Here is an 18,036-nt window from a genome sequence, read left to right as displayed (position 1 = left end):
AAACACCCAGCTGTCTCCTTTATATGCTATTACTATTGAGAATTCTGCTGTCAGTATTATTCTTGTACATTTTAGGTGATCTGTTCTTCTCTTGGGCATCATTTATGCTCTTCTCTGTTTTTGATATTCTTAAAGCTCACCATAATATATATGAGTGTTTTTTTTTAAAGATTTTATTTATTTATTTGACAGAGAAAAATCACAAGTAGTTGGAGAGGCAGGCAGAGAGAGAGAGAGGAGGAAGCAGGCTCCCCGCCGAGCAGAGAGCCCCATGCGGGACTCGATCCCAGGACCCTGAGATCATGACCTGAGCCGAATGCAGCGGCTTAACCCACTGAGTCACCCAGGCGCCCTATATGAGTGGTTTTTTGTGTGTGTGGTTTTGTTTTGTTTTGTTTCTGATTTCTCATGTTTGGCATCATTTTAAGTCTGGTATCTTTTATCTTTCTTTAATTCTCCAAAATTTATCTCAGTACTTATTTAAATATTTTCTTTATTTTTTTTCTCTTCTGCTGCATTTGGGCAGAAGTCATTAATTTGTTTGTTTGTTTGTTTTTCCCAACTCACTTATTCATTTTACAGCTATATTCATCTTAGTCTCCATTTATTGTATTCTTTATTTCAACAATTTTCACTTAATTTATATTCACAGTATAGTATCTTTCTTTTCTTTGTATATGTATATCATTATTTTATCATATACTTTTAAGCTACTTTTAAAAATATTTTATTTATATATTTGACAGTGAGAAATCACAAGTAGGCAGAGAGAGAGGAAGGGAAGCAGGCTACCTGCTGAGCAGAAAGCCTGATGTGGGGCTTGATCCCAGGACCCTGAGATCATGACTTGAACTGAAGGCAGCGGCTTAACCCACTGAGCCACCCAGGTGCCCCTTTTAAGCTATTTTTTAAAAGTACAGTCATTCTTTTTTTTTTTTAAGATTTTATTTATTTATTTATTTGACAGAGAGAGATCACAAGTAGATGGAGGGCAGGCAGAGAGAGAGAGAGAGAGAGAGAGAGAGAAGCAGACTCCCTGATGAGCAGAGAGCCTGATGCAGGACTTGATCCCAGGACCCTGAGATCATGACCTGAGCTGAAGGCAGTGGCTTAATCCACTGAGCCACCTAGGCGGCCCTAAGCTATTTTTTAAATTCCTGTTCCAATAACACTTGGATTGCCATATAAAGTTAACCACATCATCTTTTTTGGTAAGTAATTGTACTTTTTATGTGCATAGCTATTTTGGTCCATGAGTTCAGCTCCTCTTAGGATCATCAAATCTCTGTAAAGTCTGGGTATGCTAGGATTTTCTAAGCAACAATAAAATACATTGAAACCTGGTAGCTTAATTATAATAACGTTTTCTTTCTCAATCATTCACAATAGCATTACATTCTGAGTAGCTTCCTTCTATTTTGCAGCTATAGTGTTTGGAAAAACTTGAATTGTGATATCACTGTGATAATGTGAATTAGTCAGGGTTTTTCAGAGAATCGGGAAGAGAAAAAAAAAAAAGGAAGATATTCTCCAGGGCCAACTCTAGAAGTGACTATTAAAACATCTGTCCAAATTCAATTGAACAAAACTCAGAAATGCCATCTCCAGTGAAATACAAAGAAGATTATATATAGTTCTGGGCACACACATCTCATTTGACCCAATGATGTACATCAATGAAAGACTGAAGGCCAATCACCACTCCATGGGAGAATTTAAAAATAAATTTACTAATGAGGCCAAGAATTCAGAATCACAAATACTTCAGAAATAATAATAACTGCCTGCACTTGATCTTATTCTGTAAGATAAATCCTACGATCAAGGTTCAATTTTAAGTTCTTACAATTTTAAATTCTTAAATCCTTATGAAGAAGCATCATTTGGAGGGAGCAGTTTTCATAATTTATCATCCATCAGCCTTTTTTAAAGATTTTATTTATTTATTGGACACAGAGAGAGAGAGAGAGAGAGAGAGAGAGAGAGAGATATTACAAGTAAGCAGAGAGGCAGGCAAGCAGGGAGGGAAGCAGGCTTCCTTTTGAGCAGAGCCCGATGTGGGGCTGGATCCCAGGACCCAGAGACCATGACTTGAGATGAAGGCAGAGGCTTAACCCACCACCCACGTGATGAGAGAGCCCCTCAGGTGCCCCTCATCCATCAGCCTTAATTGTTTGGAGGAAAATGTGTGGATGAATAATGCCTTAGGGAGCTAATCTCTCTAAAGAATTTTCAAGTCTTTACTCCTTCAAGGTTTTTGCACAGTTCTGATAGCCTCTAAACATCCAGCTGGTTTCTACAGTGACAGGCCTGTTAAAAAACTGTCCTCAAACCAGGAAAAGAGCTTGAAACATACCAGTCAAGAGAAACTTTGAGTCTTTTAAGGAATTTATCATTATTTCTTTGTTTTTGGTTAGTATCTGAAATAGTTCCATATTACACTTGCATAATTTCTCCAGAGCTGACTTTGAAGGAGGCATTCAGTTCCAGCTAGTTCCATATTTTGGCAAGAACTATAATTCTATATATATTAAAAAAAAAAAACAAAACGTATTTTAGAGTGCCTGGGTGGCTCAGTGGGTTAAAATCTCTGCTTTCAGCTCAGGTTATGATTCCAGGTTCCTGGGATTGAGTCCCACAGTGGGCTCTCATCTCAGCAGGGAGCCTGCTTCCATTCCTCTCTCTCTGCCTGCCTCTCTGCCTTCCTGTGATCTCTGTCAAGGAAATAAATAAAATAAAAAAAAACATATTTTATACCAGCTATTCATGTTTATTAACTAAGATATCACAATACAAATAGTACAAACAGTTGCTCTTTATTAATACCTTCAACCAAGATCAAAAAAATATGTCATATTTTCTCCAAAAATTTTATATCATCTGATAGGTCAGGTATATATAAAATTACATTTTAAGTTTTAAAAATATCAGCAAATATTTTCATTTAAATGCAAATTTCAAAGAAAATCTACTTTTCCACACACGACTTTTTATCCTATTTTTTTTTATTTTGTCTACAACTGATAAATTGTTTAACGAGACTATAAATGTTAGATCGAAAAAATGAATAATAGATGTAGGTTCAAATTATTATGTTCCATTAAAGATGATTTAGTCTTTGATGAACATCTGTTTGGTAATATGTTGTATCCAGATATAGTAAATTAATGACATATATAAAATTATAGGTAAATGACACCTTCCGTTCCATTATGAGTAGAGCTTTTAAAATGCTATTTGTCACAACCTGTCATCTTGTCATTACGTAGCATTATGTAGCATTTAAAAAATATATACTCTTCACTTTAAAGTCTTTTAGAAATCTAAAATATGACATTCTATGCTTTGTGTTTCCATATTCCTTTATTGCCAGTTTGAGCAAATCCACATGCTTTGATTCAAAGGTAATAAATTCCTCTTATTTGGAAAAATGATGTTTATTTTTGTTCTCTCACCCTTAGCAGGTGGTTTCATTTTAGCACACTTCAGAGTTATAATTTCATGCTTATTAAAAACATTTATTATGATCTACATAGATGAATGAAACTTTTATTTTATTAGATTATTTGCCAAAAAATCTGTTACTTTTAAAAATGTATTTCCTTTTAAGGGTTATTTTAGAGCATTGAGAGAGGATCTAGGAGTGTGGTATTATGCAATTTTTAAGTAGGTATGAAATGGTTATTTATATGATTGTTTCTTTAAGGCTTATGTATATTGTCCATTATATGCTATAAAATATTTTGAAAGTAAATTTAAGGTATGTTTTACATAGTTTATTTTTTGGAAAAAAATATTGAAATGACTTATGACATTCAGTATACTCTCAACATTAATTTTTTCTGAAATTTACCAATTGTCTATTGAACCTATTATATGGCAGATATTACTTCAGACTACACTGGTAAATGAAATACTTGGCTTTGTAGAACTTTTATTTTAATGGGTGAGACAATTAAAAGATATAAACCTTAATAAAAATTGCATAGTGCATTCAAAAATGACGAGTACAATGGGGAAAAAGAAAAATTATATCAGGGTGAGAAAAATCAAGGTTGTTAGGCAGGGGATGGGGAGTTAAAAATTTTAACAGGAAGATCAGGGTAGTTACAATGAAGCTGACAATTGAACAAAGGTATGGAAAGGTGATGAATTTGCCCAGAACTATCAGCAATAAGGTCACTCCAGACCAAGGAATTGGCTATCTTGAAGGCCATAAGGTTGGATCGTGCCTGGCATATCTGAGGAATAGCAAGGAGGCCACTGTGAGGGACTGAAGAGTAGCAGGGAAAGAGGTCACAGAGGTTAAATGAGTGGCTAGATGATGTAAAAGCTTAGAAGTCATTGTAAAACTCTGGCTTTTATATTTGGAAACTTACTGTGTGATAGAATTTCTGCTAATAACTGAGAGTTCAAATGTCCAAAAAATTTCAAGGATTCTTATTCTAGTAAGACAGAATAAAGAAAAAGAGTTCATATATTCACATGGTGTAACAAATGCTCGGAGATCCAAGTGTAGGAAGCTATGGGAGCACAGAAGAAGGCACTAAAATCACACCAATATATTTGATGACTGTGACTATATATAAATTTGTATTTTCTAGATTTTTTATAGTTATGGAATCACACAGTATATACTATTCGTTGCCTGGCTTTTCTTTTCTCAGCATCATTACTTTGAGAATCTCCAATTGTAAATAGTTCATTTTGATGTTGAATAGTAATCTCTTTCATGAATAGATCATAATTTGTCTTTGCTCTATTGATGGACATTGATGAACATTTCCACTGTATTCAATTCTTAAAAATAAAGCTGCTATGAAATCCATATACAAGACCTAGTATGAACATAGGGTTTGTTTCTCTTGGTTAAAAGCCTAGAAGTAAAATGGCTATTTGTGTAACTGCAACATATTTTGCATTTAAAAAAATTTTCAAACTATTTTCCAAAGTGGTGGTATCATGATATATGCCAACAACAGTTTAGATTTTTTGTTGCTTCTCAATCTAGCTCAGACGAAGTACAATTAGCCTTTATAATTTTAGCCATTCTAATAGATATGTAAGCATGTCTCATTATGATTTTAATTTGTATTTCTTTAATGTCTAAATGTTGAGAAATTTGTCATGTGCTTATAAGCCATCCATATCCTTTTGGTGACATGTCTCTTCAATAATTTTCTTCACATGTAAAATTGGATACTCTGTTTGGTTATTAGTAAGGTTTTTTATTTTTATTCATTTTTTAATAATCAGAGTAGATGTACATTATCAGATGTATAATTTGCAAATCCCTTCTCCATCTTTACGGTTTCTCAATGGAGCTTTGATAGCTGTGTCTTTCAAGAAATATGCTACTTCTTTCCTGGTACACGGAGGTATGACTAGAACATTATCAATGTTGACCTTTGCAAAGAAAATCATGGCTTAAGATATATGTAGTCTGCGGTTGTTGGGAGTGTTCTGTAATATCAAGCATATCTAGTTAGTTGATAATTTTGTTCAAGTCTTACATATCTTACCAATTTGATGACCATTTGTCTATATAATCTTAAAGGTGTTGAAATTTTTTTCCATTTCTAAGGTAGAAGTTATGATTTTTGTTCTTAGTATTTCCCTATATATCCCCAAATCTGTTATTAAGTATTAAAAGTCAAGAATTATTATACTCCCTGAGGAATTCATGCTTTTACTCTTCTGTAATTTTGACTTGATCTTTATGTCTGATAATGAAATTTGCTTTAAAATCACTTTTCATTATCTTGATATAACCACCAAAGTTATAGTGTGATTAGTGTTAATATAGCATATTTTTTCTTTTACTTTTTAAAGCACTTCTATATTTAATCCTGACAAAGAAACAAAAGAGCTCTTTAGCTCATGAAGCATATTTCTAAATCATCTTTATTTTTTTTTAAATGAAGGAGTAGCAATTTATATATATATATATATATATATATATATATATATATATATATATACCATTCATTTGTTGATAGACATCTAGGTTCTTTCCATAGTTTGGCTATTGTGGATATTGCTGCTATAAACATTCAGTGCACGTGCCCCTTTGGATCATATAGTAGTCTTCTTTACCTCTATCAGAACCCCAGGAAGCTTTGTTAATTTATTTACTCACATAAACAGATGATCCAACCCAACGTTTTTTGATGTTCAAATGTATTATGTCTTACCGCTTAACACTATGCTTACTGTTCTCTTTCACTGTCTGACTTAATCCTCATCATCACTATGCCATTTAATCAGAAAGAACATTTGAATTCAGAGTTCTCTCCACATCAGGGAATGAAGACTCCACCCTTCTGTTTGTGCAGGTAAAATAAATGTTGATGTTGTCTGTCCTGCACGTACCCCATCCTGTTCACCAGAATATTCACCATCAAAATATATACAAAATTAAAACCATACCTCACCACTTCTATTACCACCCAGCATGCTAAAAACACCATCATATGTTCCTGAATTATTGACTTGATTGATAGCCCCACTTCCACACATACTGCACTCCTTTCTCCCTGCAAATTTATTTTTGTACAGCAACTTAACCTAAAAATCAAGTCAGATGACTTTATTCTGCTGTTGAAAGTCTTTTGGTATCTTCCCCTTTCATATTAAATAAAAACTGAAGGCATTTCAATGTACTAGAAGGTCATGCATCAATACGTTCTTCCTCTCTCCACCACTATGAACTCCTCAGTGGCCTCCTTGCTTTTCCTCAAAAGTAACAGACCAGCTGTTCACACAAAGTCTATATACTTACTTGCTCTACCTTTTCCTTTAATATTTGTATAACACCCTCCTTCACTCCCTGGGTCTTTGTGCAAATAACATCTCATAAATGAGATATAACCACCCAACACAAAATAAAAATTAACTTTCATCCCAGCATTCTCCAATGGTTTTTACCTTTCTTGTATTTCTTTGTAACACTTATCACCATCAACCATCAATCATTATTCTATTACTGGTTTATTTCCTTATTTGAGACAGAGAGAGAGAGAATTGGGAGGGGGCGCAGAGGAAGAAGAAAACACCCCACTGCCTAGAAAGCCTGCTGGGGAGTTACATCCCAGGACCCTGAGATCATGACCCAAGCCAGAGGCAGTCACTCAATGGACTGAGCCACCGAGGTGCTCCTCTATTATTGCTGTATTTCACTATTATATTTCAAAAGAATGTAAGCTCTTTGTGGTCAGGTATTTTATATGTTTTATTAATTGAAGTATTCTCAGAAAGGTAGCTGGAAGATTGTAAGGGCTCACTAAACTCTATTTTTTTGTTATTATTGGGTTCCTTTATGGGCTTTACCTCTTATGCTAGAAGTCTATCCTTCAGATGTAAGCAATAAGAATAGAGCCCTGCTGCCTGTTCAAATGAGTAAAAAGCCTGTATTAAGTGGATATTTTAAAAGCTAAATGAATGGCTTAATAGTTGTATATAGGGTGAAAGGGAACATATTTTCCACAGTTTAGAAGTGGAGTTCTTTTATAGAGTTCTTGTACAAGCCGACACTATTGAACGATAATGGGCAGTTGTACATTACAATTATACAAAGACTTTGGTAATTTATATCCTTTTTTTGTAATTCATGACTGGATTTTTGAGGCACCTCCACGCTGTTTTCCAGAGTGGTTTCACCAGCTTGCATTCCCACATACGGTGTAGGAGGGTTGCTTTCTCCACATCCTTGCCAGCATCTGTCATTGACTGACTTGTTCATTTTAGCCATTCTGAAAGGTGTGACGTGGTATCTCATTCTGGTTTTGATTTGCATTTCCCTGATGCCGAGTGATGTGGAGCATTTTTTCATGTGTCTGTTGGCCATTTGGATGTATTCTTTGCAGAAATGTCTGTTCATGTCCTCTGCCCTTTTCTTCATTCGATTATTTGTTTTTAGGGTGTTGAGTTTGATAAACTCTTTATAGATTTTGGATAGATAGTGGCCCTTTATCTGGTATGTCATTTGCAAATATCTTCTCCCAGATAACTTCTGACAGTCATCTTTTGGCTTTGTTAACTGTTTCCTTTGCTGTGCAAAGAGAAGCTTTTTGATCTGATGAAATCCCAATAGTTCATTCTTGCCCTTGCTTCCCTTGCCTTTGGCGATGTTCCTAGGAAGAAGTTGCTGCTGCTGAGGTCAAAGAGGTTGCTACCTGTTCTCTCCTCAAGGATTTTGATGGATTCCTTTCTCACATTATGCTTCTTCATCCATTTCCAGTCTATTTTCATGTATGGTGTAAGGAAATGGTCCAACTTCATTTTTCTGCATGTGGCTCTTCAATTTTCCCAACACCATTTGTTGAAGAGGCTGTCTCTTTTCCATAGGACATTCCTTCCTGCTTTGTTGAAGATTAGTTGACCATAGAGTTGAGGGTGTATTTCTGGGCTCTCTATTCTGTTCCATTGATCTATGTCTGTTTTGGGGACAGTTCCCTACTATCTTGATGATGACAACTTTGTAATAGAGCTTGAAGTCTGGAATTGTGATGCCAACAACTTTGGCTTTCTTTTTCAATATTCCTCTGGCTATTCGAGGTATTTTCTGGTTCCATATATATTTTAGGATGATTTGCTCCATTTCTTTGAAAAAAATGGATGGGATTTTGATAGGGATTGCATTAAATGTGTAGATTGCTTTACGTAGCATAGACATTTTCACAATATTTGTTCTTCCAATACAGGAGCATGGAACATTTTCCATTTCTTTGTGTCTTCTTCAATTTCTTTCATGAGTACTTTAGAGTTTTCTGAGTATAGATTCTTTGTCTCTTTGGTTAGGTTTATTCCTAGGTATCTTAGGGTTTGGGTGCAATTGTAAATGGGATTCACTCCTTAATTTCTATTTCTTCAGTCTTGTTGGTTTAAAAAAATGCAACCAATTTCTGTGCATTGATTTTATATTCTGACACTTAACAGAATTCCTATACAAGTTATAGCAGATTTGGAGTGGAGTCCTTTAAGTTTTCCACATACAGTGTCATATCGTCTGCAAACAGGGATAGTTTGACTTCTCTTTTGCCAATTTGGCAAAATTTGGATGCCCTTAATTTCTTTTTGTTGTCTGATTGCTGAGGCTAGGACTTCTATTACGATGTTGAATAGCAGTGGTGATAACGGACATCCCTGCCGTGTTCCTGACCTCAGCGGAAAAGTATTCAGTTTTCTCCATTGAGAATGATATTTGCAGTGGGTTTTTCATAGATGGCTTTGATAATATTGATAATATGTGCCCTCTATGCCTACGCTTTGAAGAGTTTTAATCAGGAAGGGACACTGCACTTTGCCAAATGCTTTTTCAGCATCTATTGGAGAGTATCATATGGTTCTTGTTCTTTCTTTTATTAATGTGTTATATCACATTGATTGATTTGCAGATGTTGAACCAACCTTGTAGCCCTGGAATAAATCCCACTTGGTCGTGGTGAATAATCATTTTAATGTACTGTTGAATCCTATTGGCTAGTATTTTGGTGAGAATTTTCGCATCTGTGTTCATAAAGATATTGGTTTGTAGTTCTCTTTTTTGATGGGATCCTTGTCTGGTTTTGGGATCAAGGTGATGCTGGCCTCAGAAAAAAAAGAGTTTGGAAGTTTTCCTTCCATTTCTAGTTTTTTGGAACAGTATCATGAGATTAGGAATTAATTCTTCTTTAAATTTTTGGTAGAATTCCGCTGGGAAGCATCTGGCCCGGGGCTTTTGTTTGGAGATTTTTGATGACTGTTTCAATCTCCGTACTGGTTATGGGTCTGTTCAGGATCCCATTTCTTCCTGGTTCAATTGTGGTAGTTTATATGTCTCTAGGAATGTATCCATTTCTTCCAGATTGTTGAATTTGTTGGCGTAGAGTTGCTCATAGTATGTTCTTATAATTGTTTGTATTTCTTTGGTGTTGGTTGTGATCTCTCCTCTTTCATTCATGAATTTATTTGGGTTCTTTCTCTTTTCTTTTTGATAAGTCTGGAAAGGGGTTTATCAATCTTATTAATTCTTTCAAAGAACCAGCTCCTAGTTTCGTTGATTTGTTCTATTGTATTTTGTTGTTGGTGGTGTTTTTTTTTTGGTTTTTGTTTATTTCTTTCTATTTCATTGATTTCTTCTCTGATCTTTATTATTCCTCTTCTGCTGGGTTTAGGCTTTCTTTTTTGTTCTTTCTCCATCTCCTTTAGGTGTAGGGTTATGTTGTGTTTTTGAGATCTGAGAGAGAAGCGTGGTTGCACACGTCTGTCACTGCGCACCCCAGGAGCATGTCTGGGGAAGGCGCAGCACGCCACCTCAGGAAAAGAGAAGGAGCCGTTGTCCTTGTGGTCAGGAAAGGTCGGGAAGCAGAATAGCCTGCCGTGGCAGGAACAGCAGGCCGGTGGCAATACAAGTGTCTCCCGCTCCCTGTGCGGAGAGATGGAAGCCTGGCTGCTAAGGAGACATGAGCGGACGACTAGGGCAGAGGCGCGTGCTCCACTGTGAAGAAGGAGTCTGGGCAGAAGGCAGGCCTGTCCTGTGCCTCTGGTCCCAAGGGGACAGCATCTCCTTGGCCACCTGTCCCAAGGGCAGACTTGGGCTTGCCACCAGGTGCCATACACGGAACTCGCAGAAACAACCCCATGGAGAAACGGGCAGTCAGATGCCATCTTCCACCAAGATGTGGCAGCGATTTGGGTGGCAGGGGGTGTGCCGGGGAAGGAGTGGAGACTGTCCCCCACAGTTCCCCATCCCAGTGCACGGGCCTTATGCAGGGGTCCTGTCGCCTCCTCTCTCCTGTGGTGAAGGCACTGGCGTAGAACCCGAGTCTGCCTGAGCGCCGAAGCAAAAGGCAAAGCCTTACCTACCCCAGGAGATGGTAATAGACATAGGTGCCATGCTAGGCCACGCACGCCGCTGAAGGGTTGTGACTGTGTCTGCTTAGTTCGGTTTAGCAAGGTGAACCCCGGGCGCGAACTTGGAGCCCGGGAAAGCAAGGCCCAAAAGGCACCAGCTTTCCCGTGGCTCTTCTTCCCTACCGCGACAGAGCGAATGACCAAAACCTTGCGGAGGATGCAGCAGCGAAGCTCGTTTCGCGCCAAGCTGAAAACATCCGCGAAAGCATAGCAGTCGCTGGGAAATCAGACTCGGTTCTGCAGGCTCTTCTACTGCTTCCTGAGCCCAGTCTCGCGGTGGTAGAAACCCGCATACAGGGAAAGCCTCTTTGCCCGGGCATTTCTTCTGGGAAAGCACAGCATTCGTTGGGAAATCAGAATCGGATGTGTGTGATGCTGCAGCTGAATGCCTGAGCTAGTCTCCACAGCACGGTGCAAGATACCTGGATGGAGCGAAATCCTCTTTGCCTGGGCATCCCCTCTGCCGGAGAGAGAAGCGTGGTTGCGCCTGTGGAAAGAGCCTTAAGGAAAGGGACACGTCTTTCACTGCACTCCCCAAGAGCATGTCTGTGGAAGGTGCAGCACGCTGCCCAGGGAGAAGAGCAGGAGCCGTTGGCCTTCTGGTATGGAAACGGTTGCGAAGCAGGAGAGCCGGCCCTGGCAGGCACAGCGGCCGGTGGCAATACAAGTGTCACTCGCTCCCTGTGCAGAGAGACGGAAGCCTGGCTGCTACGGAGAGAGGAGGGGATGAGTAGGGCAGGGCGCGTGCTCCACGCTTAGGAAGGAGGCTGGGCAGAAAGCGTGCCTGTCCTGAGACTCTGGGCCCAAGGAGACAGCAACTCCTTGGCCACCTGTCCCTGGGGCATACATGCACTTTCCAACAGGCGCCTACGCTGAACTCGCAGAAGCAGCTCCCTGAAATAACGGGGAGTCAGATGCCATCTTCCTCCAGGATGTGGAAGCTTGGAGGAGGCACGGGGTTTAAGGGGAAGGGGTGGGGACAGTCCCCCAAAGCTCCCTATTCAGTTCACGGGCGGTGTGCAGGAATCCTGTCACCTCTCCTTTCCTGTGGGAAAGCACTGGGCTAGTCCGCGAGTCCGCCTGAGCGCCAGAGTAAAGGGCAAAGCGATACACATCGGGAAATGGTAGTGGGCATAGGGTGCCATCCTAGGCTACGCACGCCACTGCAGGGTTGTGACTGTGTCTGCTTTGTTCGGCCTTGCAGGGTGAACCCAGGACGCGAACATGGAGCCCGCGAAAGCAAGGCCCAAAAGGCACCAGCTCTCCCACAGCTCCTTCCCTGACGCGACTGAAGCCTTGCTGAGGAAGTAGCGGCAAAAGCTGTTCGTTCCAAGCCAAAGCCTCTGTGAAAGCACAGAATTGGCTGAGAAATGTTCTGCGGGCTGCTGCTGATTGCCTGAGGCCAATCTGGCTGTGGGAGAAACCCGCATACAGCGAAAGCCTCTTTTCCTTATCATCTCCCCAGGGTTAGCACAGCATTCGTTGGGAAATCAGAGTTGAGTTTGGGGATGCTGCTGCTTCTTGCCTGAGCTAGTCTCTGCACCACGTTGGAAGATACCCGCATGGAGCGAAATACTCTTTGCCCTAGCATCCCCTCTGCCTGATAGAGAAGCGTGGTTGCACACGTCTCTCACCGCCCTCCCCAGGATCAAGTCTGGGGAAGGCCTAGCACTCCGCCCCCGGAGAAGAGAAGGAGCCGTTGGTCTTGGAGTCGGGAAACGCTCGGGAAACAGAATAGCATGCCGTTGCACGAACAGCAGGCCGGTGGCAAGACAAGTGTCCCCCGCTCCCTGTGCGGAGAGATGGAAGCCTGGCTGCTAAGGAGACATGAGCGGACGACTAGGGCAGAGGCGCGTGCTCCCCTCTGAAGAAGGAGTCTGGGAAGAAGGCATGCCTGTCCTGTGCCTCTGGTCCCAAGGGGACAGCATCTCCTTGGCCACCTGTCCCAAGGGCAGACTTGGGCTTGCCACCAGGTGCCATACCCGGATCTCGCTGAAACAACCCCATGGAAAAACGGGCAGTCAGATTCCATCTACGACCAAGATGTGGCAGCGATTTGGGTGGCAGGGGGTGTGCCGGGGAAGGAGTGGAGACTGTCTCCCACAGTACTCATCCCAGTGCACGGGCCGTGTGCAGGGATCCTGTCGCCTCCTCTCTCCTGTGGTGAAGACACTGGCCTAGACGCCGAGTCTGCCTGAGCACCGAAGTAAAAGGTAAAGCCTTACCTACCCCAGGATATGGTAATAGACATAGAGTGCCATGCTAGGCCAGGCAAACTGCTGAAGGGTTGTGACTGTGTCTGCTTAGTTCGGCTTAGCAAGGTGAACCCCGGGCGCGAACTTGGAGCCCGGGAAAGCAAGGCCCAAGAGGCACCAGCTCTCCTGCGGCCCTTCTTCCCTGCCACGACAGAGCGAATGACCAAAGCCTTGCTGAGGAAGCAGCAGCGAAGCTCGGTTCGCGCCAAGCTGAAAACCTCTGCGAAAGCATAGCAGTCGCTGGGAAATCAGAGCCGGTTCTGCGGGCTCTTTTGCCCCTTGCCGGAGCCCAGTCTCCATGTGGGAGAAACCCGCATACAGCGAAAGCCACTTTGCCCGGGCTTCTCCTCTGGGAAAGCACGGCATTCGTTGGAATTTCAGAATCGGATGTTTGTGATGCTGCAGCTGAATGCTTGAGCTAGTATCCACAGCATGGTGGAAGATACCCGCATGGAGCGAAATCCTCTTTCCCTGGGCATCCCTTCTGCCTGAGAGCGAAACGTGGTTTCAGCTGTTTAAAGAGCCTTAAGGAAAGGGACACGTCTTTCACTGCGCTCCCTAGGAGCATGTCTGTGGAAGGTGCAGCAAGCTGCTCAGGGAGAAGAGCAGGAGCCGTTGGCCTTCTGGTCTAGAAACGGTGGCAAATCAGGAGTGCCGGCCCTGGCCGGCACAGCAGCCGGTGGAAATACAAGTTTCACAAGCTCCCTGTGCAGAGAGACGAAGCCTGGCTTCTACGGAGGAGGGGATGAGTAGGGCCGGGCGCCTGCTCAACGCTTAGGAGTCTGGGGAGAAAGCATGCCTATCCTGAGCCTCTGGGCCCAAGGAGACAGCAGCTCCTTGACCACCTGTCCCTGGGGCAGATATGCGCTAGCCACCGGGCGCCTACGCTGAACTCGCAGAAACAGCTCCCTATTGAAATAACGGAGAGTTAGATGCCATCTTCTTCCAGGATGTGGAAGCTTGGAAAAGGCACGGCGTTAAAGGGGAAAGGGTGGGGACAGTCCCTCAAAGCTCCCTATTCAGTGCATGGGCGGTGTGCAGGTATCCTGTCACCTCTCCTTTCCTGAGGGAAAGCACTGGGATAGACCGCAAGTCCGCCTGAGCGCCAGAGTAAAAGGCCAAACGATGGCTACACTGGGAAAAGGTAGTATGCATAGGGTGCCATCCTAGGCTACGCACGCTATTGCAGGGTTGTGGCTGTGTCTGCTCAGTTCGGCTTAGCAAGGTGAACACAGGACGCGAAAATGGAGCCCGCGAAAGCAAGGGCCAAGACGCACCAGCTCTCCCGCAGCTCTTCTTCCCTGACGCGACTGAAGCCTTGCTGAGGAAGTGCTATTCGCTCCAAGCCAAAGCCTCTGCGAAAGCACATCATTCGCTGAGAAATGTTCTGCGGGCTGCTTCTGCTTGCGTGAGCCCATTATCGCGGTGGGAGAAACCTGCATACAGCGACAGTCTATTTGCCCGGTCATCTCCACTGGGAAAGCACAGCATTCGTTGGGAAATCTGAGTTGGGTTTGGGGATGCTGCTGCTTCTTGCCTGAGCTAGTCTCTGCACCACGTTGGAAGATACCCGCATGGAGCGAAATACTCTTTGCCCTAGCATCCGCTCTGGCTGAGAGAAAAGCGTGGTTACACACGTCTGTCAGCGTGCTCCCCAGGAGCAAGTGTGGGGAAGGCGCAGCAGGCCGCCCCGGAGAAGAGAAGTAGCCGTTGGCCATGGGGTCGGGAAACGCTCGGGAAGCAAGATAGCCTGCCTTTGCACGAAAAGCAGGCCGGTGGCAACACAAGTGTCACCCGCTCCTTGGGCGGAGAGGTGGATGCCTGGCTGCTAAGGAGACATGAGGGGACGACTAGGGCAGGGGCGTGTGCTCCCCTCTGAGGAAGAGGTCTGGGCAGAAGGCAGGCCTGTCCTGTGCCTCTGGTCCCAAGGGGACAGCATCTCCTTGGCCACCTGTCCCAAGGGCAGACTTGGGCTTGCCACCAGGTGCCATACCCGGATCTCGCTGAAACAACCCCATGGGAAAACGGGCAGTCAGATGCCGTCTTCCACCAAGATGTGAAAGCGATGTGGGTGCAGGGGGTGTGACGGGGAAGGAGTGGAGACTGTCCCCCACAGTTCCCCATCCCAGTGCACGGGCCGTGTGCAGTCGCCTCCTTTCTCCTGTGGTGAAGGCACTGGCCTAGACCCCGAGTCTGCCTGAGCACCGAAGCAAAAGGCAAAGCCTTACGTACCCCAGGAGATGGTAATAGGCATAGTATGCCATGCTAGGCCACGCACGATGCTGAAGGGTTGTGACTTTGTCTGCTTAGTTCGGCTTAGCAAGGTGAACCCCGGGCGCGAACTTGGAGCCCGGGAAAGCAAGGCCCAAGAAGTACCAGCTTTCGCGCCTCTCTTCTTCCCGGCTGCGACAGAGCGAATGACCAAAGCCTTGCTGAGGAAGCAGCAGCGAAGTGGTGTTCGCGCCAAGCTGAAAACCTCCACGAAAGCATAGCAGTCGATGGGAAATCAGAGTCGGTTCTGCGGGCTCTTCTGCTGCTTGCCTGAGCCCTGTCTCGCGGTTGGAGAAATCCGCATACAGCGAAAGCCTCTTTGCCCGGGCATCTCCTCTGGGAATGCACAGCATTCGTTAGGAAATCAGAATCGGATGTATGTGATGCTGCAGCTGAATGCCTGAGCTAGTCTCCACAGCACGGTGCAAGATACCTTGATGGAGCGAAATCCTCTTTGCCCTAGCTCCCCTTTGTCTAAGAGAGCAGCATTGTTGTACATCTGAAAGGCCCTAAGGAAAGGGTCACGTCACCGAGCTCCACAGGAGCTAGTCTGGGGAAGGCGCAGCACGCCGCCCCAGGAGAAGAGAAGGAGCCTTGTGGTCGGGAAACGGTCGGGAAGCAGGAGATCCTGCCGTGGCACGAACAGCAGGCCGGTTGCAAACGAGTGTCACCCGATCCCTCTGCGGAGAGACAAAGCCTGGCTGCTAAGGAGACATGAAGGGACGACTAGGGCAGGGACGCGTGCTCCACTCTGAGGAAGGAGTCTGGGCAGAAGGCAGGCCTGTCCTGTGCCTCTGGTCCCAAGGGCACAGCATCTCCTTGGACAATAGTCGGTAGGGCAGACTTGGGCTTGCTACCAGGCAAGATACCCTGAACTCACAGGAACAGCTCCCTCGAGAAACGTGCAGTCAGATGCCATCTTCCTCCAATATGTGACTGCGTTGTCAGTGGCTGGGGGTGTGCCGGGAAAGGAGTGGCAAAAATCCCCGAATGCTCCCCATTTAGTAACGCGCGGTGTTCAGGGATCCTGTCGCCTCTCCTCTCCTGTGAGGAAGGCACTGAACTGGTCCGCGAGTCCACCTGAGGTCCACTGCCAAAGGCAAAGTGTTGCCTACACGGGAGATGGTAGTGTGCATAGAGTGCCATCCTAGGCCACGCATGCTGCTGAAGGGTTGTGACTGTGTCTGCTTAGTTCGGCTTAACAAGGTGAACCCCGGGCGAGAACTTGGAGCCCTGAAAAGCAAGGCCCAGGAAGCACCAGCTTTCCCGCTGCTCTTCTTCCCTGCCACGACAGAGCGAATGACCAAAGCCTTGCTGAGGAAGCAGCAGCGAAGTGCGTTTCAGGCCAAGCTGAAAACCTCTGCGAAAGTATAGCAGTCGCTGGGAAATCAGAGTCGGTTCTGCAGGCTCTTCTGCCGCTTGCCTGAGCCCAGTCTCGCGGTTGGAGAAACCCGCATACAGCGAACGCCTCTTTATCCGGGCTTCTCCTCTGGGAAAGCACAACATTCGTTGGGAAATCAGAATCGGATGTGTGTGATGCTGCAGCGGAATGCCTGAGCTGGTCTCCTCAGCACGGTGTAATAAAACCGCATGGAGCGAAATCCTCTTTGCCTGGGCATCCCCTCTGCCTGAGAGAGAAGCGCGGTTGCGCCTGTGGAAAGAGCCTTAAGGAAAGGGACACGTCTTTAACTGCGCTCCCCAGGAGCATGTCTGTGGAACGTGCAGCACGCTGCCCAAGGAGAAGAGCAGGAGCCGTTTGCCTTCGGGTCTGGAAAAGGTTGCTAACTAAGAGAGCCAGCCCTGGCAGGCACAGCGGCCGGTGGCAATACAAGTGTCACCTGCTCCCTGTGCAGAGAGATGGAAGCCTGGCTGCTACGGAGAGAGGAGGGGATGAGTAGGGCAGGGCGCGTGCTCCACTCTTAGGAAGGAGTCTGGGCAGAAAACATGCCTTCCTGAGGGTCGGCCCAAGGAGACAGCAGCTCCTTGGCCACCTGTCCCTGGGGCAGACATGCGCTAGCCACCAGGCGCCTTCGCTGAACTCGCAGAACAGCTCCCTGAAATAACGGGGAGTCAGATGCCGTCTTCCTCCAGGATGTGGAAGCTTGGAGGAGGCACGGCGTTTAAGGAAAAGGGGTGGGGACAGTCCCCAAAGCTCCCTTTTAAGTGTACAGGCGGTGTGCAGGGAACCAGTCACCTCTCCTTTCCTGTGGGGAAAGCACTGTCCTAGTCAGCGAGTCCGCCTGAGCGCCAGAGATGGTAGTGTACATAGGGTGCCATCCTAGGCTACACACGCTACTGCAGGGTTGTGGCTGTGTCTGCTTAGTTCGGCCTGGCAGGGTGAACCCAGGACGCGAACATGGAGCCCAGGAAAGCAAGGCCCAAGAGGCACCTGCTCTCCCGCAGCTCTTCTTCCCTGACACGACTGAAGCCTTGCTGAGGAAGCAGCGGCGAAAGCTGTTTGCTCCAAGCCAAAGCCTCTAGGAAAGCACAGCATTTGCTGATAAATGTTCTGCGGGCTGCTGCTGCTGCTTTTCTGAGCCCAGTTTCGCATTGGGAGTAACCCGCATACAGCGAAAGCCTCTTTGCCGGGCATCTCCTCTGGGAAAGCACAGCATTC

This window comes from Mustela lutreola, chromosome 3 (assembly GCF_030435805.1).
Source record: "Mustela lutreola isolate mMusLut2 chromosome 3, mMusLut2.pri, whole genome shotgun sequence".
Taxonomy (NCBI): domain Eukaryota; kingdom Metazoa; phylum Chordata; class Mammalia; order Carnivora; family Mustelidae; genus Mustela; species Mustela lutreola.
The sequence above is the reverse complement of the archived record's forward strand: the minus strand, read 5'-3'. Positions refer to the sequence as shown.